A 22,982-nucleotide genomic window follows, 5' to 3' on the forward strand; every position below is an offset into this window, starting at 1 on the left:
AAGTACAGCATTTCCAGAATAGAGAATTCTTTATAGGAAACTAGATCAGATGGGATTGAATAGAGATAGCTGAGCTCATGGAGAGACATTATTGCCAGACTGAGTTGAATCAGTGTGAATTCTTGGCCAGCAAATTGTCACTGAAATACCTAAAAGAGGACTTTGATAACATGAGAGTTATAGAATAAGCTGGTCAGATTAGAAGGACAAAATATTATTTGTAACAAGACAAATAGAAGTGATGCTTTAAAAACTTGCACTGAAGATGAGAAGGAAAAGGAATCAAAGTGTATTGAAAGTTGTCATTTATTCCTTCATCTAACATGAATATTAGTTTTAAACATAATGCAATACATGACGAAGCTATTTTAAGAGACTTACAAAATGAAAATGTAATTTTTCTTAACCATGAAAACAAATATAGATAATAAGAAAAAAAGTTAAAGGAACATTGATACAACTTGAACTACCAAGTACTACATTGACTTAACTTTCCATAGGCTTTTCCATACACTCAATATTGAAATGAACTTGCTGTCCAGACATTAAAAATAAAATACAAGAGCAGTGACTGGATTAAAATTTTCTTGACCCAGAATACACCAGTTTTATCTTACAGAATGGGGGTTTAGCAAATTTTTCTCACTTAAATATAAGGAAAGCTTGCTGAGATTCACATTATTTTTGGATGTCATCTCATCCCTCTTTTAATTTATAGCACATTTGAAAGTCTTTGAGAAGCTAAGCGCATAGATCTTTTTTAATGGAGGCGAGCTCAGAGGAAGCTCCTTTGAAATATGGGAGGACTACTTTGACCTCCTTTATCTAGCCACTAAGTTTCTGATTCTATTTCAGTCTTTTAGTATGTTAGTTATTGGCATAAAATTATAAATGATAAGAAATCATGCTCCTGGGTCAAAGAAACACAGTCTGCTGCATCACAGCAAAGCATCAGGAAAAGTGAGGAAAAAAATAACAGAACCTCAAAAATTGTGGATGGCGCTGTTCAGCAAAATCAATTATTCACACATGGTTCACACATGGCAATTAGAGGTGACCTTTTTTTTTTTTTTTTGGTCTCACCCGGTGATGCACATGGGTTACTCCTGGCTTTGCACTCAGGAGTTACTCCTGGCGGTGCTCAGGGGACCATATGGGATGCTGGGGATCGAACTCTGGTCGGCCGCGTGCAAGGCAAACGCCCTACCCGCTGTGCTATCGCTCCAGCCCCTAGAGGTGACCTTTTAATAACAGATCACAGTATCGGCAACGCTGGTCCATATGTTTCTTTCAAAAATGATATACTACTTTTTAATGAAATGTATTTCCCCTGTTCTAACAAATGTAATTCTCATCTTCTGTGGAACACTTAGAACACACTGGAGAAGATAAAAAAAAAAAAAACAAGAAAATGATTTGTGATCTTATCACTGAACTTTTGGTCTGGCCTCATAGCTGGATTTACATATAAATTAGAATCATACCTCACATTTCCTCCATACCTTAATTTTTCTAACTGATAATAGATAATGAACACTTGTTATGTTTTTAAATAGTCTTTTCAAAATATTTTAATGGATCCCTACAACATCTTACATAGTAGAAGTGTTCTTCATTTTACTGAATAATTTATTTGGTGGGGGCAGCGTTGGGCCACACCTGATGGTGCCAGGGCTAACTCCTAGCCCTGCACTTAGGAATCATTCTTGGTGAGGATCAGGGGGGCCATGTAGAGTGCAGGGGATCTAACAAGGGTCTGCTCCATGCAAGACAAGAACCCCTGCCCACTGCACTAATGCTCTAGATCCCATTTTACTAATTAATCTTTGCTAGAAATTTTACAATATTTAAAATAAACAGTATTGTAATTAAGATCCAGGCAAGAAAATTGTTTCTTTTCTTCTTTCACTCTTTCTCTCTCTTTCTCTTTCTTTCATTCTTTCTTTCTATTGGGCCACACTCAAAGTTGCTCAGGGCTTACTCCTGGCTCTGGGCTCAGGGATCACTCCTGGAGATGCTCATAGGGCCAGATCATATGCTGTACTAGGGGTGGAGTACAGCATACAGTACAGAATGTAATGGAAATTACATTCTGCTGGAGTCCTGAATTTATTCTGTGCATGAATCTACCTAGAATTGACTTCCTAGTTGCCACTATTAATAATGGCAATAGGATCTGGTGAAAACATTATCAATATGATATTGAAGAGGTTATCAAGGGCCAGCTTATCCAGGAAATATGGGTCATATTTAAGAATTACATGGGCACTACAGAATTTAAAATGTGTATACAAAACTATGTGTGTTTATTGAAGATCCCATTTATTTTGATGTAAGAAATTGGATAAACTTATAATGCCTCAAATTATTTTAGTCAGTTTGCAACAGTGCAACAAAGTACATAGCTAAAAACCTGATTACAGGGGTCTGGAGATATAATATGGTGGGTAGAGCACTTGCCTTGCATGCTGCCGAACTGAGTTTGATTCCTGGTTCTCCATATTGTCCTCTGGATCCCTCCAGGGTGATTCCTGAGCACAGAGCCAGGAATAAGCCCTGAGTACCATTGGGTGTGGCCCCAAAGCAAAAGCAATAATGCCTGACAAAATTGCATCTTCTTCAGTAGCTGCCATTCTGAATCAACGTGCTTTCCTATATACCCATATAGGCAGGCAGTCCTGATGACAAAGTGTTCATAGTACAGCAATGTACCTCCAAAATCCTAGTCCTGTACTAGAGTCAGAAACTACTCTTATTAATTTATGTGTCTTGTGGGGACTATATAAATAACTCCTGTCCCAGAGAGATAATCATTGTGGTTGTTTGCAAATAGTTAAGAAGTAATAATAATCTTCCCATCTTTGGCTAGTATGAGTCTTAATGACACAGAGAAACAGATAAAGTGGAGATTGATTTCACAACAAGAAAATGAATTGGATATGAAAGTTTGGGGAAACATTTTGAAATAGTTGTCATAGTGCTCTATCCCATGTTGACACTGATGGTAAGTTCTGAATGAGAAAGGAATATGAGGAAAAATATTTCTGGCAAAGGAAAAAGAGCGATAAAGATGCAAACGGCTCCTTTGCAGTTCAGTAACCAAAAAAAGAATAAAAACAATGCCATCAATGAAGGGGAGAAAAAGTTCTAAACCATGGAAGGAGCAGAGATAAGAAAAAGAACCAAAGATATAGTACAGAAGATAAGGGATTTGCCTTCCATGCAGCATATTTGATTTGATCTTCAGCACCTACTATGATCCCCACCAGATGCCAGAGGGTATCCCAGTGTCAGGTATGGCCCCTGAGTATCATAGGGCATGTATACCCTTATGACAGCACAAATTATTTTTCTTACATATGGAAGAAATACATTTCTAGTTGACAGAATAGTTTGTCCATGTGTCAATATGTCCATATGCTTGATATCTGATACTGAATGAATTCCAGCAGCTCCTACATATTTCAGCGAAGTAAAAAACCAAATCATCAGCCCACACCAAGAGGTCAAGTAGTTTGAGAAATGCAGATTTGCTTAGACATTTCAAAGAAAGGGCAAAGAGACTGACCAGAAAGATGTAAGAGAATCTGTAATCTTTTAAGGAACCGAAGACTTGCCAAGCAATATTTTAAGTCCAATGACATGGATATTTTCCATTAGTAGCAACATAATTCCTAAAGAAAGTATCTGCTATAAAAGTAACTGATGCCCATCACCCTCAACTTTGTGCTATGAATAATGGTGTTCCTCACTGATACTGTGACTAATTAGCAGCTGACATTTTGTTATAACCACATGAATATCAGTCCCATATATTCAACTTGTTTTCTTATATTGGGCTGCATTATGTCCAGAAGAGTACATTTTATATTCTTTTATATCCACAGATTTTTTTAAACTTTGTTTTTATTTATGAGTGAGAAGTTATCTAAAGAATATTGTTCAATCACATCACAATTTTTTCTAAAGAAGTTATTAAATTAATGTAGTTTAATAATGTCACAACCCCATGCTGTTGGAAAACATTTGTTTGGCTTTGACTACAAGACAAATTTATGGAACACCTTTGTAATGGTCAAAACTCCACACCCTGGCAAGACAGAGCTGTTAAGTACAAATTGTAATGAAACAGTTTTGAACTAACCCTTTAAAATTGAACACATGATAACATTCTGGTCTTGTTGGGGGGCTAGACCCAGTGGTATTCGGGGCCTATTCCTGACTTTGCCCTCGGGGATCACTCCTGGCAGGCTCTGGGAACCAAATGGGGTTCCAGAGATCAAACCCATGCCTGCCATGTGCAAAGCAAGCACCCTGTGCAGTGTAATTTTAAATTATTTTTTGCACATGCAAAGTGAGTTTTTTGTATGTTGTATGTTTGTATGTTCCTCAATTATACATGCCCATTGTCGGGATCCTGGCCAGTCGACCCCGGCACACTGGAGTACGATCCCCCGGGTCCTCGGACTTACTCCCTATAGGAGAGGGAGTGGAAAGGCGAGAAGCCTCTCCTCTGACCCGCCCCCCCTCCACCCAATGCACCCGCGGACTCCCGCCCCCATGGAGAAAGAATCACTCGGAGAGGGGAAAGCTGGTGGTCAATCAGCAATACGTTTACTAGCTCTCACACAGGGGTTTTATACATGCATTTCAGGGGCAATCCACCTATATCATTTTCACCTTGTTAGGCTCAAAAAGATGTTAATGATTTACATCTCCTGCTTTCAGGGCCAGGTGTCCTAGCTCAGGCAGATGGTAACTATTACATCCTTCATCCTCAACCAGAGTGCCCACGTGTGTGGAGTGCTGAAGCTAGCCCTTAGGCCCCTGTAAACAGGGCCGGCTCTTTCTTTCAGGGGCAGAGGATTTAGTCAAAGTCTCAGGCGGGCTACTGAGACCCCAACAACCCATAATTTCTCCTCAGAAATATATTTTTTCTGAAAAGAACTCATTATCTGTAAAGCTATTATATAACCCTAACTCTACTTAGTATAATTCCAAGCACCCCCACTTCTCCTTCCTGAAGCGCGGTCTGTGGTGCGTGTTAGCCAGTCTCACTTTTCAACTTGTGAGCTGTCTTCTTGTCAAGAAAGCGCTTCTTTTGTTTTCAAATATTCTTGTGATTTTGTATGATAATCTAGTCACTATTTCACCTTTTCTTTGTTTTGCTTATTTTTTCATTGTTGCTGCTGGTTTGTATTTTCTGTTTTAGTCTTGACTGAATGAAGGAGGCTGCAGCTCTATTTTTACCACTTACTTTCTATTGAAGCCCTTCTCAGATAGACACTCCAATAAATTACATTTGACACTCATATTTCAAAAATATTCCAAATCTCAACCTACATATAAATGGTCCTCTTTGTTTGTTGTTAATGCAATGCTGATAGCAGCTGGGAAACTGGATGACAATTCCCCCTATGACGGTACTTTTTAGGCCAGGATTTTTAAAATTCCAGACAGGACTTTCCTTCTTTTGCCATAGCAGGAGACAAAGAATGCCAGACCTATCATAGGGACTGGAAGATGAGGTGAGATGAGAAAAATGATAGACCGAGAAGGACAGAACTAGGCCATGAGTAGCACGTCCTGCCTGATGTAGTTTCTCAGAGAGTCTGTGCATCTAGAATGGCAGAAAGTGAGACAAAGACCATGTTACGGCCTAAGCTTCACTGAATAGACTCTTGCTAGACACGGTCATTTAGGTTAGAATCTTTCTGACCTAAGTCTTACTCCTCTTTGAATTAAAATTTAAGGATGCAGAGAATTCCAGGCCAAGGTTACTTGGAGAAATCATATACAACCTTTTCCCAAAAGTCTTTCTCTGCTATTTCCATTCCACAGAGTCCCATATAATCCTCTCTCTCTCTCTCTCTCTCTCTCTCTCTCTCTCTCTCTCTTTCTCTCTCTCTCTCTCTCATTCTCTCACTCTCTTTCTCCTTTCTCTCTCTCTCCATTTCTCATTTCTCTAACTATATTTCTTTCAATAAAACTATTTTATTTTACTAAAAAACTCGAATAGCCAAACCAGGTTACAACCAGGTTCTAAGAGAACCTGACAGAAAAATCATTTCATAAAAATCATTCCTACTGACTTTGAGAAATCATGAATTTCAGAGAATTCAGAGGGATGAGATATAGGATTATGTGTAAATTTTAGTATCCAGAATTTCTCTCTGAGAACAAGGGTACTAGTTTGACTCAATTTTTATAATGTTAAATAGACTTAGGTCATCATGATGATTTAAAACCATGTTTGTCTACAACATTCTTGGGGGCAAGGCAAGAAAATACACCTGGATCACTACAAAGATATATTAGTTATATATACACTTAACTGTAAGCTACATAATGTATAATATTGTGCATATATGTAATAACTAATGAATCAAACTGTATTTTTATTCATTTAGCTAATTTATATACATCTCATACACAAGTTAGTCAACTAGAATCTTATTTTTGTGTTGTTTTATTGTGTTTTTGGACCACACCTGGTAAAGCTCAGTGGCTTCCTGTGCTCAGGGAACAAGTGGTATGCTGGGAATTGAACCCAAGTCTGCCACATGCAAGGTAAGTTCCCTATTTGCTGACCTATCTCTCCAGCCCCGGCTAGGATCTTATTTTATATTTATTAGGAAATTAGGCACAGGCTCTTTTTTGGGGGAACCCCACCACTCTCCTGGCTTGGATTCTCTTTGACAAAACCAAAAAACTTTCTTGTTAGTAGTTTAATTTACAGACACAATTGTTCACAGTGTATTTGTTCCTTTTCTCTACCACATTTGTATTACTTGGAAAAAATGAAAGTGTGCACATTCATTAAGAAGACATTACAATATCATGATATTGGAGATTACAGTGCAATATTAGAATATTATATCTTCTGACTCATGAACTGGTGGTAAATGAAAGAAATTTGCAACTCTGAGAAATATTGAGTAAGTAGAATAGAAAAAGAAGATGCATACAAGGAGCTAGTTTTCATGTATAAAAAGAAATTAAATTTGGCTTTCACCTTCCTAGAATAGAACTGTTGAGGGTAGCCAATTGCAAATTTACCATGTACCAGCCTTGCTGAAGGTGTTCTAACATGCACCTGAGCATTTCTGATGATAAATCAACCCACTGAGTTGAAACTCCAATCCAAATTTTATAGATGAAGTCTGATGGAGTCAAATCTTTCTCTAGAGGGTTAAGTGTTGGTGTTTATTGTAGAATAACGGTTGGTTTGTTCCTTCCTCCCTGGCCGCTGGAAGCTTGTGTTTGTTGATTGCCCCCCAACCTGTCAATTAACTTTGTCTCCTGATCAGACTCTGACTTGTAAATATTGCCTTTCTCTTCTCCTTAATGTCCTTTGCATGGTTAGTGATTTTAGAGAAATTGCTTTTTGTATGGATACAGGAAGACAGTTAAAAAGACAAGCCTGTGGCTTGGAATTTGATTGACTCCAGATAATATAACCCCTGGACATCTGCTCTCTCGACTTAAGTCTCAGTTGCCTTTACTTCATAGATCCCCAAAAGCAGAGTCCTGATGAGGGATCGGATGGACCCAGGATAATTGGTGAGCTGTGAGCTACCCTGGCATCGAAATGGGCCTGGCCAAAGTGCTCTAATGCTTAACTATAAGTTAAGAGCTTGGTCATGGACAAATTCTGTCATGATCCAAAAGTAATAACTAGATTTGGACCCTGCTAGGGTTAGGAATGATTGATCTGGCCTGAGCACTGTAGTCTGAGTCTGTGGTAAGATGTCCCCAGGAGAGTCACCCTATAAGCCAAAAAGTGTCTACTACTGTGTCCATACAGAATGGTAAATATTAGAATAATTAAAGATGCTAATTAAGTTGCAGGTCTAAGGAGAGGAGAAACACACCTAAAGGCTATTTTGCCCTCATGGGCTGCAGGTGGTTGAGAAGTCTGGAAAAACGTTTTTGATTATGCTTCCCATGGGGAGGCATGGTTGGGGAGGCATAGTTAGGGAGGCATTATGAGAGGGTAAAAAGAGTGGCTGCAGGGAGCAAGGGGAAATTGTTGACTGGAGAAATGGATTGATGGTTGGTTGATGGATTGATTGAAGGAGAGACAGCAGAGAGAGATAGAGGAGACAGATGCAGCAGGAAGGAAGAATTGCGTGGTTAGACAGATATATATCTATAGATCTATACATAGATGTATATATATAAACATATATACATATACATATATATATATATATAGAGAGAGAGAGAGAGAGGGTTGGAGGGAGCTGGGAGAGACGAGAGATTAAATAAATGGCAACTGATCAGCAACCAGCTTGGCCCTCGTTCTTCCTTCGTTCATCCAAGTCACCAGCCTTCCCGGGTGAAGAAGCAGCTCGAGAGCACTGAACTCGGGTGGCAAGAGAGAGCCGACCAGAAAGCCCATGAACATCCTTTTACGTGTTGTGTTATCTCCACTCGAGTGAGGGGCTTACACAGCCCTGCGGTTGGGGATTTTCACAGCCTTGAGAGCGTGTGGGGATTTTTTTACAGTTTATGATATTCTTTGAAATAAACAAAATAAATACTTTCAATTCTGCTTTATTTCCTGCTCACTTTACCCCTTCTCATTCTCGTACTATATGGTACATATTTATCTTTTTTTTTTTAATTTATTTATTTTTAATTAGAGAATCACCGTGAGGGTACAGTTACAGATTTATACACTTTTGTGCTTATACTTCCCTCATACAAAGTTTGGGAACCCATCCCTTCACCAGTGCCCATTCTCCACCACCCGTAAACCCAGTGTCCCTCCCACCCTCCCCAATCCCATCTCCCCCCCACCCCACCCTGCCACTGTGGCAAGGCATTCCCTTCTGTTTTCTCTCTCTAATTAGCTGTTGTGGTTTGCAATAAAGGTGTTGAGTGGCCGCTGTGCTCAGTCTCTAGCCCTCATTCAGCCCGCAACTCCCTTCCCCCACATGGCCTTCGACTACAATGTAGTTGGTGATCGCTTCTCTGAGTTGACCTTTCCCTGGAACGTGAGGCCAGCCTCGAAGCCATGGAGTCAACCTCCTGGTACTTATTTCTACAGTTCTTGGGTGTTAGTCTCCCACTCTGTTATTCTATATACCATAGATGAGTGCAATCTTTCTATGTCTGTCTCTCTCTTTTTGACTCATTTCACTCAGCATGAAACTTTTCATGCCCATCCACTTGACTACAAAATTCTTGACCTCCTTTTTTCTAACAGCTGCATAGTATTCCATTGTATAGATGTACCAAAGTTTCTTCAACCAGTCATCCGTTCTGGGGCATTCGGGTTTTTTCCAGATTCTGGCTATTGTAAACAGTGCTGCGATGAACATACATGTGCAGATGTTGTTTCGATTGTACTTTTTTGCCTCTCTGGGATATATTCCCAGCAGTGGTATCGCTGGGTCAAATGGGAATTCAATATCTAATTTTTTGAGAGTCGTCCAAATTGTTTTCCAGAAGGGCTGAACCAGTCGGCATTCCCACCAGCAGTGAAGAAGGGTCCCTTTCTCCCCACATCCTCTCCAACAGCGGTTGCTTTTGTTCTTTTGGATGTGTGCTAGTCTCTGTGGTGTGAGGTGGTATCTCATGGTTGTTTTGATCTGCATCTCTCTGATGATTAGTGATGCAGAGCACTTTTTCATGTGCCTTTTGGCCATTCGTATTTCTTCCTTGGTAAAGTTTCTGTTCATTTCTTCGCCCCATTTTTTGATGGGGTTGGATGTTTTCTTCTTGTAGAGTTCAACCAGTGCTTTATATACCATTGATATCAACCCCTTATCTGATGGGTATTGTGTAAATATCCTTTCCCATTCTGTGGATAGTCTTTGTATTCTGGTCACTGTATCTCTTGCAGTGCAGAAGCTTTTTAGTTTAATGTAGTCCCATTTGTTGATCTCTGTTTTTACTAGATTGCTTAGTTCCGTGTCACCTTTGAAGATACCTTTATCTTCAATATCGTGGAGGGTTTTGCCGACCTTGTCTTCAATGTACCTTATGGTTTGTGGTCTAATGTTGAGGTCTTTAATCCATTTTGATCTGACTTTTGTGCATGGTGTCAGGTCAAGGTCTAAACCCATTTTTTTGCAGGTACATATTTATCTTGAATTAAGTTATATGTTTAGGTAGAGAACATATACTTTGCAAGGAATTTACTTCATAAATATCTTAGGGGAGAAAAGATCTTTAGTATTTACTCTTTCCAATGCTGATATTTGATGTTGAAACTACTTTAAAAGTAAAATTTTTAAATATTGTTATTGTGTGTGTAATTTTTCCACCTTCAAAAGTTAGAAAATATAACCTGACTACATTATAAACCATCTTGAATGATTTCATTTCATTCTCTAAAGTTTATTTCAACTGACTTGTTTCCAGGACAAATACCTAAAGTCAAATGTTCTTTGTTTTGTTGTAGTCCCATAAGTAAATTTACAATTAAACATAATTCAAATCAGCCTCTTCTGTTGTATTTTATATTCCCATTTCATATACTATATGTTACTTGCTTCTACTAAAAATATTTAATTTTAATAAAAGTGGACTTTTGTTCCTTTCTTATATTGTCATGATTTTATAGCTTTTAAATCCGTTATTATTAGATTCTGTTGCTGATGATTATTAGGTTCTCCATACTTCATTCTTAGTAAAGTTTATGAGAAGGTAAAGAAAATGACAATTCCTAACCTTGTTTAACCTTGGTCCAGAACATTGGTGGAAGTTGTACTGTATTTTGAGTAAAAATTGGGCAGTTTTCCCATGAATTGAGAACAAAGGAAAATTTTTGTGTGCACCTCCAGAAATTCCATAAATTCATAAAAGTTCTCATGAATCCCTCCAGGCTAGAAATATCTCCAATAAATGAATCCCCCAAACAAGTAATCTCTCAGAAATGAGGAAAAGCAAGGCAAATACAGCAACTTACATAACATATATATATGTGTGTGTGTATATATATATATATATATATATATATTGTTCTTCTTGTTCATTGACTCTGCATTTCAATGTAAGCAAGGCACTGTCTCTATCTTTGAATGCAAAAATGGGTTACTGGGGTTCATTCATACTTAATATTTGATCCTTTGATCTTCAACCTTGAGAAAGTCTTTCTTCAACTAAATTTGGGTTCTGCTACACCAAGTGTTCTCAATTTACACACACAGAGTCACATAAATATTCAAACTTTATGCAGGCCATATATCAAAATGATGAGAAGTATTGACCAGAAAAACAATATAATAAAAAGGAAAGGGCCAAAGAGATAGCTCAGTGGGCTGGAGAGTATGCTGTTTGTGTGAGACTCAGGTTTGATCCTTGGCACCACATGGTTCCCTGCCAGGATCAAATCCCAAGTACAAAGTGATCTCTGGCACCACATGGTCCCTGGCGCTATGATCCTTCACACGACTGCCAAGATCAAGCCCCAAAGACCTTGTGCACTTGTTGTCTCTGAGCACTTATAGGTATAAGCCGCCCCCACCAACAAATCAAAAGGAGCTATATCATGACAAATAACAGCTACAAATACAGCTAAGGTAAACCACTCATTTAAAACATCTAGACTTGCTGTGGTACTCACTTCATAATATATTTCAAATAGTGAATCACTCAGTTGCATATCTAAAACCAACATAATGTTATATATAAATCATAACTAAATTCTTTTTTTAAAAAACTTGTTATTTATATATCTGGTTCTTTTAAAACCCTGCTGCCTAAATTAGATTCAACTGGAGGGTGGCATTTAAAATTCTTGATTCCCAGGCTATACCCAAAATTACATCAGAATTTCTGAGGGTGGAAACTGGTTGAGGAATGGTGGTTTATATAATTCATTATAATAGTGAATAAACATAGGGTTCTCCAAAAAAGTCATGATTTCAACTATTCTTTTAAGTATTTGATTAAATGTGCAGCTAAATATGAAAAATCTGTATTTCTTACTGTGATTAACTTTTTAAAATAAATTAACACTGTTTTGTAAAGAAATTTACAAAATAGAAGTTAGAATAGTACTGATTTATTAGCCAAAGTAATATTCAATCAATCAGCATAGTAGATGCAAAAGTCTATGTGATCTCTGTAGTTTGATGAAGTTTTCATTTTTGTGACAACTAGAATAAAAGGTAAAATTATTTTTTGTTATTACATTACTTCTATTTCTTGAGTTTTTCTGTTAATTAGGAAAAAAAGAGAGGCATTCATTTGGGGAAGGTTGAAGTACATAACTTGTACTAAAAGTGTTTTTATGTTTTTATTTAGGAGACTGTATGATAAGGAATCAAAGTGAAAGCAAATAATAATTGAGAATTGACCATTCTATCGGCAGAGCCTGGCAAGCTCCTATGGTGTATTCGATATGCCAAAAATAGTAACAAGAAGTCTCACAATGGAGACATTACTGGGGCCCTCTCGAGCAAATCGATGAACAACGGAATGACAGTGCTGCTGCTGCTGACCATTCTATAGATTCAGTGTGACCCCAATCAAAATGACAATGACATTCTTTAATAATTTAGAATGAACTGTAGTAAAACTGATATAATATCATGCACTCCGTGAATAGTTAAAGCTATTTTGAGACAAAGGAAAATGGAAGGTATTGCTATTTCCTGATTCTAAATTGTATTATGGTAATCAAAATTGTATGGTGCTAAAATAAAGACATATTGCCAGATGAACAAAATATAATAGACAGCCCAGAGATGAACCCTCAGCACTATGGACAGTTAAATATGTGACAAGACACTGGACCATGAAGTGGAGCAAGGAGAGCTTCTTCAACAAAGCATTTAGGACTAGAGGAATTTTCATTCAGGGGTAAAGCACTTGTCTTGTATGCAGCCAATCCAGCGATTCTCTGGTAAAACTGTGTAAAAAAAATAGAACAACCAAATCCTAAAATTATGCTTTTCTTGAGTATAAATATTGGTGAATATATTTCATCAATTTCCATTTTTTTTTTACCATGGTGGGAGGGGGTGGTGCAAGGACTCAAACCCAGGACCACGCATACCTCCACTACTAAGTCACACTCCCACTGAAGAGGTAATCGGTTTATTTCTTAATGGGGCATAATACTTCACTAGTACAATCACACTAAAGAATTTATGATTGTTATTTCCATTGCAGAAGTTACCTGAGCCTTAATTGTACTACAAACCAGTTTTAGCAGAAATATAAGCCTCTTGAATTTATCTATGCAATAAATTTTTGTGTTAGCTACCCAAGTAAATTTGTTAGGGCTGAGAGGTCAAAGTTTTGTCTTCGCTTCTTATAACTTTCTGCTCAAACGTTTGGAATCTCATTTTAATGGCTCCAAACTTTACCATACTGATTTACTAGATCGAAGATTACCATATGAATTCTCAGGGCTGACTTTATCTGCATTTATCTTTTGTTTCATTTCAAGTCTTAGTAATATTTTAAATTAATAAGAGGAACATATGACATGCCAGGAATCAAAGTAATAATAACAAAAGTGGGCAGTAGTCCCTTCTGTTTAATTTTGGCAGGAATATACTAGGAGTCAGAAAATACACAGAACTTCCTTTTGTGGTTTTCTCCAATTGGAAACATCAGCTGCAACAATCTACCTACTAAAGAAAGGAAGAAACGAACCCACCAGGAAAAAATCAATATAAAGGGTATTAGAAAGGGGATGGGAGGGTGGAAATTCAAAATATACAATGAATCCTCTGGCCATCACCATTTACATTCTTTGGACTTGCTGTTTTATTTTTTATTTGTTTGTTTGTTACAGCTATGTTCTTTTCACAGATGAGCAATTGCATAGTGTTATTGATTTTAATTTAACCTGTGAATCATGGTGATTAAGAGATGTATAACCCAAGCATGCTAATTAAGTATCCTTTGTACAGAAAGAGTAAAGCCTTGGGTATCTTCCATTTTCAATGTCTTATGAGTCCTTGGCTTCGTCAGCAAAGATGATGTGGCATTTGGGTTTTATCTTCTCTATCAATTTTCCTGTCCATAAGCATGTAAGGTTTTCAGGAAATGTTAATGGAGTTGGAGAAAAAAATAATCTCCATGCTTTTCCTTCTGCTATTTTTTGAGGGAGAGAGGCTATGTGCATGACAAACAAGGCTGTCAGCAGAATACATGCCAAGCATCATTTCTTTAAAGATTTATCATTCATCACTGTCATCAACCTTGAGGGTCAGAGAACAGAAACATCAATTTTTCGTGTCTCATATTCCTTGTGAGTTCTTCCAAGAATTTGGAAGGATAGTTGCAATAAAAGTTAATGCAAGAGTAGAAAATATTTGTGTGTGTTTGATTGTATAGGCTGTAGAGTTGGGTCATACATGGTGGTGCTGAGAGGACATGTGGTGTTGGGGATGATACCAATCAGGCCTTCTCCAAGCAAAGCCCATGTTGTAGCCTCTGACTATCTCTTTGGCCCCTTCTGACTGAATTTTTCTGAAACTAACCTTATTTAATTAACAACAGTTTCTGTAATGGTGGTGAAAAATGTATGCTGATGAATAGATGGGTGTTGGAATATTGTATGACTGAAATTCAATCATGAACAACATTAGAACTGTGTATCTCATGGTGATGAAAAAAATATAAAATGAAAAGCATTTCTGTTCAAAATTAAGCTATGTAAGTCACAAACTATGCTGATGTTCAGAGTTTCTTATGCTTCATAATTTGGGGGATATTTTTTACTTATTTTATATTCTTTCAAAATATTTTATAGATTTAGTTTCTTCTACAATGAATAAATAGTCAATACTTGATCTGGAAAGGTAGTACAGAAGTTTAGGCACTTGCCTGGCACTGTTACCAACTCCAGTTCAATCCTTGACTCTGCGCTTGGTCCCCTGACCACCACCAAGAGAGATCCCTGAGCACTGAGACAGGATAAAGGACTGAGCACCACTGGATATTGTTCAAACACCAAAATAACTTTAAAAAATGCTAAAAGAATAGCAATAATAAGCACTTGTGATTGACTTGCTAGATATATATATATACATAAATATGTATTATATTTTTTGTGATAATTTTTAGGATCTAAATCTGTGACAACTTACCAATATGCAGTAAGTGCAAAGTTTTGTTGTTGTATTTTTTATGGGACACACCAGCAGTGCTCAGAGTTAATGCTCAGGGATTACTCCTAGTGGGAGCCCTAAGTTATGCCAGTGATTCAACCTAGGTCCACACAATGTTTTTAAATATGTATGTAGGTGTAAAACCCTTAAGAATATCACCCCACAAATCACCAATCATTATTTAAATATTTCTCATAGGCTTTTTATTAACAGAGATCCACCACCGGGAAGTGATAGCCTAAATTTATTTTTAGGTTTTTGTTTCATATTCTTAGACATTGCTCATGTTTTAATTTTTTTCTGCATTTTGGTTTAGCAATATATTTTAAACATTCAAGAGTTCTTTCTCACTATACTGCCCTTTTATTCTTAGTATTCTCTTCATTATGGTATTAAATCTTTTTTAACCTGAGAATGAAAATTTTCTCTTTTTTCCACAATTTTTTTCATTAACATACCATGATCACTGTATCACTGTATCACTGTCATTCCGTTGTTCATCGATTTACTCAAGCAGGCACCAGTAATGTCTCTATTATACTCAGCCCTGAGATTTTAGCAGCCTCTCCTTACTCATCTTTCCCAACGATTGGAGACTCTTTCAGGTCAAGGGAATGATACCTATTGTTACTGTTTTCGGTATATTGAATACGCCACAGGTAGCTTGCCAGGCTCTCCAAGAGGTATGTATATATCTGTTACTGTATTTGGGATATGAATACACCATGGGCAGCTTGGCAGGCTTTCTGAGCAGGTAATAGACTCTCTGTAGCTTTTCAGGTTCTCCAAGAGGGAGAACTAGGCTATTAGATGTCGCACCATGATATATAAAATTATTCAACAGTTGAGTTTTAGACATTCCCCTAATTTAAAAAGACAAATATTAAGTTTTAGGCATACACTATTCAACACTGATCCTATTACCAGTGTCAACTTCCCCCCAGCTATATTCCTCAGGTTCCCTCCCTTACACTCATCCTTCCCTCCAGCCTGCCCTCTTGAGTTGGTTCTTAAAAGCTTGGCTTTCTAGATTTCAGAGTTGACTCTGTGGCTTGCATATTTGGCTTTACGATTCCTTAACACCAACTTAAACAACTTTACCAGAAAATTCCATACAAAAGGAAATGAAGGTGCTAGAGAACAGAGGGCCAGTTTAGAGGGGTCAGGTATAAAGATTATTCTTCCATATTTGTTAATTAAGTGCCTTACATTTTCTCCCATTATTTTGTTTCTCTTTTCTTTTTCTATCTCTTTATCAGTGCTGGCCTGTAGTTCTTCAAAACGTCAAAATGATCCTACCCCATGAGCTTTTGTCACTAGTGTTTTTTTTTTTTTTTGGTTTGTTTTTGCTTTTTGGATCACACTTGGTGATGCTCAGGGGTTATTCCTGGCTCTGCACTCAGAAATTACTCCTGATGGTGCTTGGAGGGCCACATGGGATGCCAAGGATTGAACCTGGCTTGGCCATATGCAAGGCAAACACCCTACCCGCTATCCTAACACGGCGGCCCCAACTAATGTGTTTTTAGTTCCTTTTGAAGTTCTTTGAGTTGGTTGAATTTCTCATCTAGTAATTGCTTAAATTCACTGGCAATGTGTGCTTAGTCTCTGTTGCCAGTGCTGCGAGGTGTTGATTTTAGGTCTTCATCATGGGCTTTGGGGATTTGTCTGGGATTATATCCCTATCTGGAACTGTAGCTGAGTTCCTTAGTTTCCCCATTGTTCTTCGAGTTTTGTGGGTATTAATGTTTGAGGGTTAGATTCCCAGCTACTTGATAACAGATCTGTTAGGTTCACACCAGACGACTATCAGGACTACATCTGCTGTTCAGGTTATTTTCCTTATTGTGGCCATCTTGTTTGAGTATCCCTCCCACCCCCACCCGAAAAATCATCAGCTAGTTCCTCACTTGAGTTAGCTCACATGTAAGTCAGTGTAGAGTTTGTGAAGCTTCTCCCACCTGCTCACCATATAGATGAAGCAATTTCTTTGCAGATGCACTAGTGTCCCATCAGTTTGGGGTTTAGTGGTTAGCATGTTGTAACATAAGGCCAGCGTCTGGCATAGGGACTGGGCCAGCAGTGCAGGGCTGCAAGATACGGTCCCTGAGCATGAGTGTGAATGTGTTAGTGTGAGTGTGCAGGCTTTCAGGCAGGGGAGATGCTGGTCCCCATCTGCAGTGCGGCAAATTTTGTTTCTAATGTTTTGATCCGTTCCCCTCATTAAGAGAGACAAATATTTGTTTCATCTATGTTTGTCTTCTGAAAACTTTCTTGAAAGATTTTGTGAAGCGTGGTAATTTATACTTAGGAAAAAAGAGCAAAAAGCTAATTGGGATCTTTGCATGCTGGGAAGTTTATCATGTCAGTTTTACTTTGGGATTAGCAAGCAAGAAACAGTAATTATGAATGGGTCATTTCAAATCCCAGGAAGTCCAGAAGTCCAAAACTTTGGGATGTTAGTCGCAAAAGTGCTGTCTTAATTATCCCTAATTTTTTTAGATTAAAAAATATAAAACAAACTGCACATAGCATTCCTGGGAGATCATTATGATCATCAGGATTGATTGGCCTAATAAAATAAATACTCCAAAAACTTTAATAAAGCTGAAAATATTCTTAAATAAGCTTTGAAAGTACTCCTGGGATTTATGTTTATATTTGTCTTGATTAATTTACAATTTTTGAGGACATCAGTACATTTTTAGGTTTTTATTTAGTAATTATTTAAAATTGTTAACTTCAAATAATTTCTGTTGAATCTCACACATAATACTAAAGACTGTAGTTTGTGTTCAGGATGAATGTCAACCAGCTTTGTGCCTAATCCATCATTCCACATGGGTTCGGTTTGTATTAATATGGGAATAGTGTCCTTATTTTTTAAAATATGACAAATTATAGTCTAACTAGTCACTGATGACTATGAACAATCCCTATGGTCTGATAAAAGACATTGATTCTCAAGAAGGAAAGTCACTCCAGAGGGATTCTATTGGGTGAGAGGGAGAAGAGAGTCTTTTACAAGGGTTGGTTTTTCACTGAAGGACTCTGAAGAGAGTCCTTACTATTACCTAAGAGAGGTAATAGTAAGTTCTGGATTTATTGCTTTTTTCTGAGGCAGGACTAGGAGTCGCAGAAGTGGGATGAACTTGGGAGCTATCAATGAGGTAAGGGAGAGAGGCCAATTTTATATATTCTGGGCAATCAAAAAGCATTGCCAAGTCAATAGCAGGGTTAGTGCTGAAGCTGCAGTGCCTCAGAAAGAAGTCCTTCACAAATGTATTTCAGCTTAAAGGAAAAAAGCGGGAGAGTCCTTCACAAATGTATTTCAGCTTAAAGGAAAAAAGAGGGAGAGAAGGGGAAGGGGAGGGGAGGGGAGGAGAGAGAGAGAGACAGAGACAGAGACAGAGACAGAGACAGAGACAGAGAGAGACATATTTCTGAGTTTAAAGACCAGATGGACTGTCACAATTGTTTCCCACTGTCATGTTAATAGGAAAGTAGTCACAGAAATTACAGAAAGCAAGAGATGAGTTGTGGCCCAAGAAAACTTGGGCTTGGTCCATGGGTTTGACTTGGTCTGTTTTGATGGAGAATCTCTCATTTCCAGCCAGGTGCTCAGTCCATTTCTCTATTATACAGCATCACAACCACACCCTGCCCCCGCCCCCATACACACAAACTATGGTGGAAACTGTGATTCTTCCCGAATATGTGTTGGGGGAAAGAGGGGTATTAGAAGCAAGAGGGAGCGAGGGGCCAGGGGTATTAGAAGCAAAACTTCTGATTGGCCCATTCTAAGAACAGAACTTCTTAAAGAAGATTCTAGAATAAACCCTAAATTACAAAGATACAGAACAAGTGAGCAAGAGTGATTGGGTTACTTAAACAGGAATTAGGTCACAGAAACAAATTTTAGATGTCCACAGAAATGAAACTAAGTTTTATCAAAAACTTTACCAATTACTGTGCATATTAGCAACCATTGTATATGTTCAATGAAAAAATGTTCTCCCTAGGGGGGTCGGAGCGATAGCACAGCGGGTAGGGCATTTGCCTTGCACTCAGCCAACCTGGGTTCGATCCCGGCATCCCATATGGTCCCCCAAGCACTGCCAGGAGCAATTCCTGAGTGCAAAGCCAGGAGTAACCCCTGAGCATCGCTGGGTGTGACCCAAAAAGCAAAAAAAAAAAAAAAAATGTTCTCCCTAGAAGCAATGTAGCCTCTAACTAATGTATCAAAGCTCTGAGTGAACTGGAGTCAAGACCTGCTTCTTTTTGGCAATAGGCAGGTGGTTACAGCATGCACAAACAAATTGGGGACCCTTTGTCCTATCTATCCAGTGCCAATCTGTTTCTTGAACAGATTTCTATAATATGTTAATACCCCCATTGATTTTGATGAGTCAGAACCTATTGGCATCTATACTTTGCTGAGAACACCTCTTTATTTCACCGGTTTATTACACCTTTTAATTATCTTTATTGTCGATTCAGCAAAGTCTCTAATGGGACAGGGGTTTAATTTTTTTCCAGTTTGGGGGTCATAGGTGACAATGGGCAGGGGTTACTCCTGGATCTGCAATCAGGAATTATTCCTGGCAGTGTTCAAGAGACCATATGGGATTAGCTTTGTGCAAGGCAAGTGCTCTACTCATTGTATAATCTCTCCAGCCCTGGGAGTTAATCCTTGTGCTTACTTGGTCCTCTTGAACTGACAGCAACAACGCAAAAGAGCTTTCTAATAGGGGCCATTTCCCAGTAGTGCACATACCGCTATGACCACTTCTGTCAAGGGGCTTGTGGAGCAACATAGCAAACTTAGGCCTCACCTATGCTAGTCATGTTTTTTCTCTTTGAGCTCTCTCCCTGTTGCTCAAAATTATTTTTAAAACTCAACTCAAAGTAAAGGACTTATATTGCCCTTTAGGGTTTGCCTAGGTTGACTTTTTAATCTCTTTGCATTTCTTAAGGTTTGACATTTGCATATTGCTACACTATTGAATGATGCAGCCATAATTTCTCATTTCAAAGAACTTCATACTACAGAAAACCTGAAAGCACACTGGGGATAAGTTTAATAGAATCACTATATCAAATTATATTAGTGAGTAATACTGCATAGGTATCCAATATTGAAAAAATGTTTAACATGAGGCCATACACAAAAGAGACCTGATTCTGGTAAACTAGCAATTTTCAGTCACTATTCTTAAAGCAAACATTTCTGTTTGACTCAATTATTGCTTTTTCTCAGGTTATAGAGATGAAGATAATGCAAATGGAGTTGTATAAATTTTATAAATAATGTGTAAAATTATATCACTTGTTTTTAAAATAAAATAATGATGGGGTCATTTTTAAAATGAATCTAAAAAATTGATATTGGAAGCATGTCTGGGACCTGAATTGAAGGTACTAGTCACAAAACACAAAATCCCCATTAATCGTCGATTTCTCGGGCTGGCTCAATAACCTCTCCATTCATCCTTTCCCTGTGTTCTTTCTTAGAAGTCTCTCAGCCCTCTCAAAGATGTCGCACTGGAGGCTCTTTCAGGGTCAGGGGAATGAGATCCAGTTTGTTACTGGATTTAGCGTATGAATACACTATGGAAAGCTTGCAAGGCTGTCCCATGTGGGCAGGGAACTCAAAGAAACTTGCCAGTTTCTCCCAGAGGGAGAAGTAGGCTACAAAAAGGTACTAGTACTGGCAAGAATAGTAGCAGTCAACTTCGGTGGCATCCATCCAACATGGGAAAATTCAGCTTTCAAATCCAACCCCAAATATGTTTACTCAACCAGATGCAGTGCTGCAAACTCCACAGAAACCCACACATCATTAGAATTAGATAGGATACATGAGAAACATCATGAGTGGCCAGGATACCTGCAAAAGAAGACATGGAAAGGAACCATGTGTGAGAGGAGGTGACTGGAGAGAGGGGACCAGTTCTTCCCTCTTACACAGTCATGTTTCTGTTGAAGGTAACTAATATGGAACTACTGTCAGTAAAGATCAGGGTTGTAAAATGAAAGATTATTTCCAGTGTTTTCCCCTAATGTGGAAAGAATCAGAGATCCTTTCCTTATGGCCAAAGGAGGTGGAACTGAAAGGTGAGGGGTTCACACATTCCTAACTTTTACTAAAAAAAATTATGTTATACTATTAGGTTGATGCGGCTAGCCTTTGATTGAATTTATAGCTTAGTCTGTCTTAAAGATAATCATAGTAAACTCTCTTTTTAAATCACAAAACGTGGATGGTTCACAAAGGAATATTGAGGATTTTAGTTATTCAAACTTCCAAATAGAGTCAAATCAGTCATAAACTAACTATGTGCATATGTCTTAATAGTATGAGTATTTTGGGGGCTGGAGCAATGGTACAGCTGGTAGGGCATTGCACGAGGCTGACCCAGGTTCGATTCCCAGCATCCCATATGGTCCTCTGAGCACCACCAGGGGTAATTCCTGAGTGCAGAGCCAGGAGTAACCCCTGTGCATTGCCAGGTGTGACCCAAAAAGAAAAAAGAAAAAAAATAGTATGAGTATTTTTAAGCTCATCACTATAGAACTAGTAAATCTTAGCCTCATATCACATACACTAAATCTTTGCTATATAGCGATAGCACGGTGGTTGGGCTTTCACCTTTCACTCGGCCAACCCATGTTTGATTCCTCTGCCCCTCTCAGAGAGCCCGGGAAGCTACTGAGAGTATCTTTCCCACACGGCAGAGCCTGGCAGCTACCCGTGTGTATTGGATATGCCAAAAATAGTAACAATTAGTCTCTCAATGAGAGACGTTACTGGTGCCCACTCGAATAAATAAATTGATGAGCAACGGGATGACAGTGACAGATATATATATAACACATATATATATATAACACATATATATAAATATATATATATATTTAATTGAATCACTATGAGATTTCATAGATTTGCTCAAGCGGGCACCAGTAACATCTCAATTACGAGACTTGTTGTTACTGTTTTTGGCACATCAACTATGCCACAGGTAGCTTCCAAGGCTCTGCCGTGTGGACAGGATACTCTTGGTAGCTTGCCAGACTCTCCGAGAGGGACGGAGGAATTGAACCTGTGTTGTCTGCATGCAAGGCAAATGCCCTACCGGCTGTGCTATCGCTCCAGTCCCACCATGAGATACAGTTACAAAACTTTCATGTTTGAGTTTCAGTCACACAATGATAAAACAAACACCCAGCCTTCACCAGTGCACATTCTCCACCACCAATGGCCACAGTATATTCTCCCCTCCTTTTCAATCCTCCCTCTGCATCTATGGCAGACAATTTCCCCCTTTCTTTCTCCTTTTGAGCTTTATGCTTTGCAATACAGATACTGAGAGGCTATAACGTTTGGTCCTTTATCTACTTTCAGCACATCTCTCCTATCCTGAACGATCCCTCCAACCATCATTGACTAAGTGATCCCCTCTCTATTCCAGCTGCCTTCTCCCCCAGCTCATGAGGCAGGCTTCCAACTATGAAGCAATATTCCTGACCCCTGTGTCTACTGTCCTTGGGTGTCAGTCTCCTATTATGTTACTTTATATTCCACAAATGAGTGTAGTCATTCTATGTCTGTCCCTCTCTTTCTGACTCATTTCACTTCCCTTTGCTCTATCTAGCTTTTCAATAGCACTTCATCAGCTAGTAATTAGGTCTGAATTCCAGAACCCTTCAGCAGAGGCTGTCAGGTGGGAAAAGATACTAACACACACCAGAATGCCTCACATAAGGTCAAAAGTAAAATGAATCATCTTGGCTTCTTGTCCTTATTTCGAAGAAAAAGAAGAAAAAAACCCACTGGAAGAAGTTTCCACTTGAGAGAAAATTAAAAGTGAAGCAGTGAAGGTCCTGTGTAGGATA

Source organism: Sorex araneus, chromosome 2 (genome assembly GCF_027595985.1).
Source record: "Sorex araneus isolate mSorAra2 chromosome 2, mSorAra2.pri, whole genome shotgun sequence".
Lineage (NCBI taxonomy): Eukaryota > Metazoa > Chordata > Mammalia > Eulipotyphla > Soricidae > Sorex > Sorex araneus.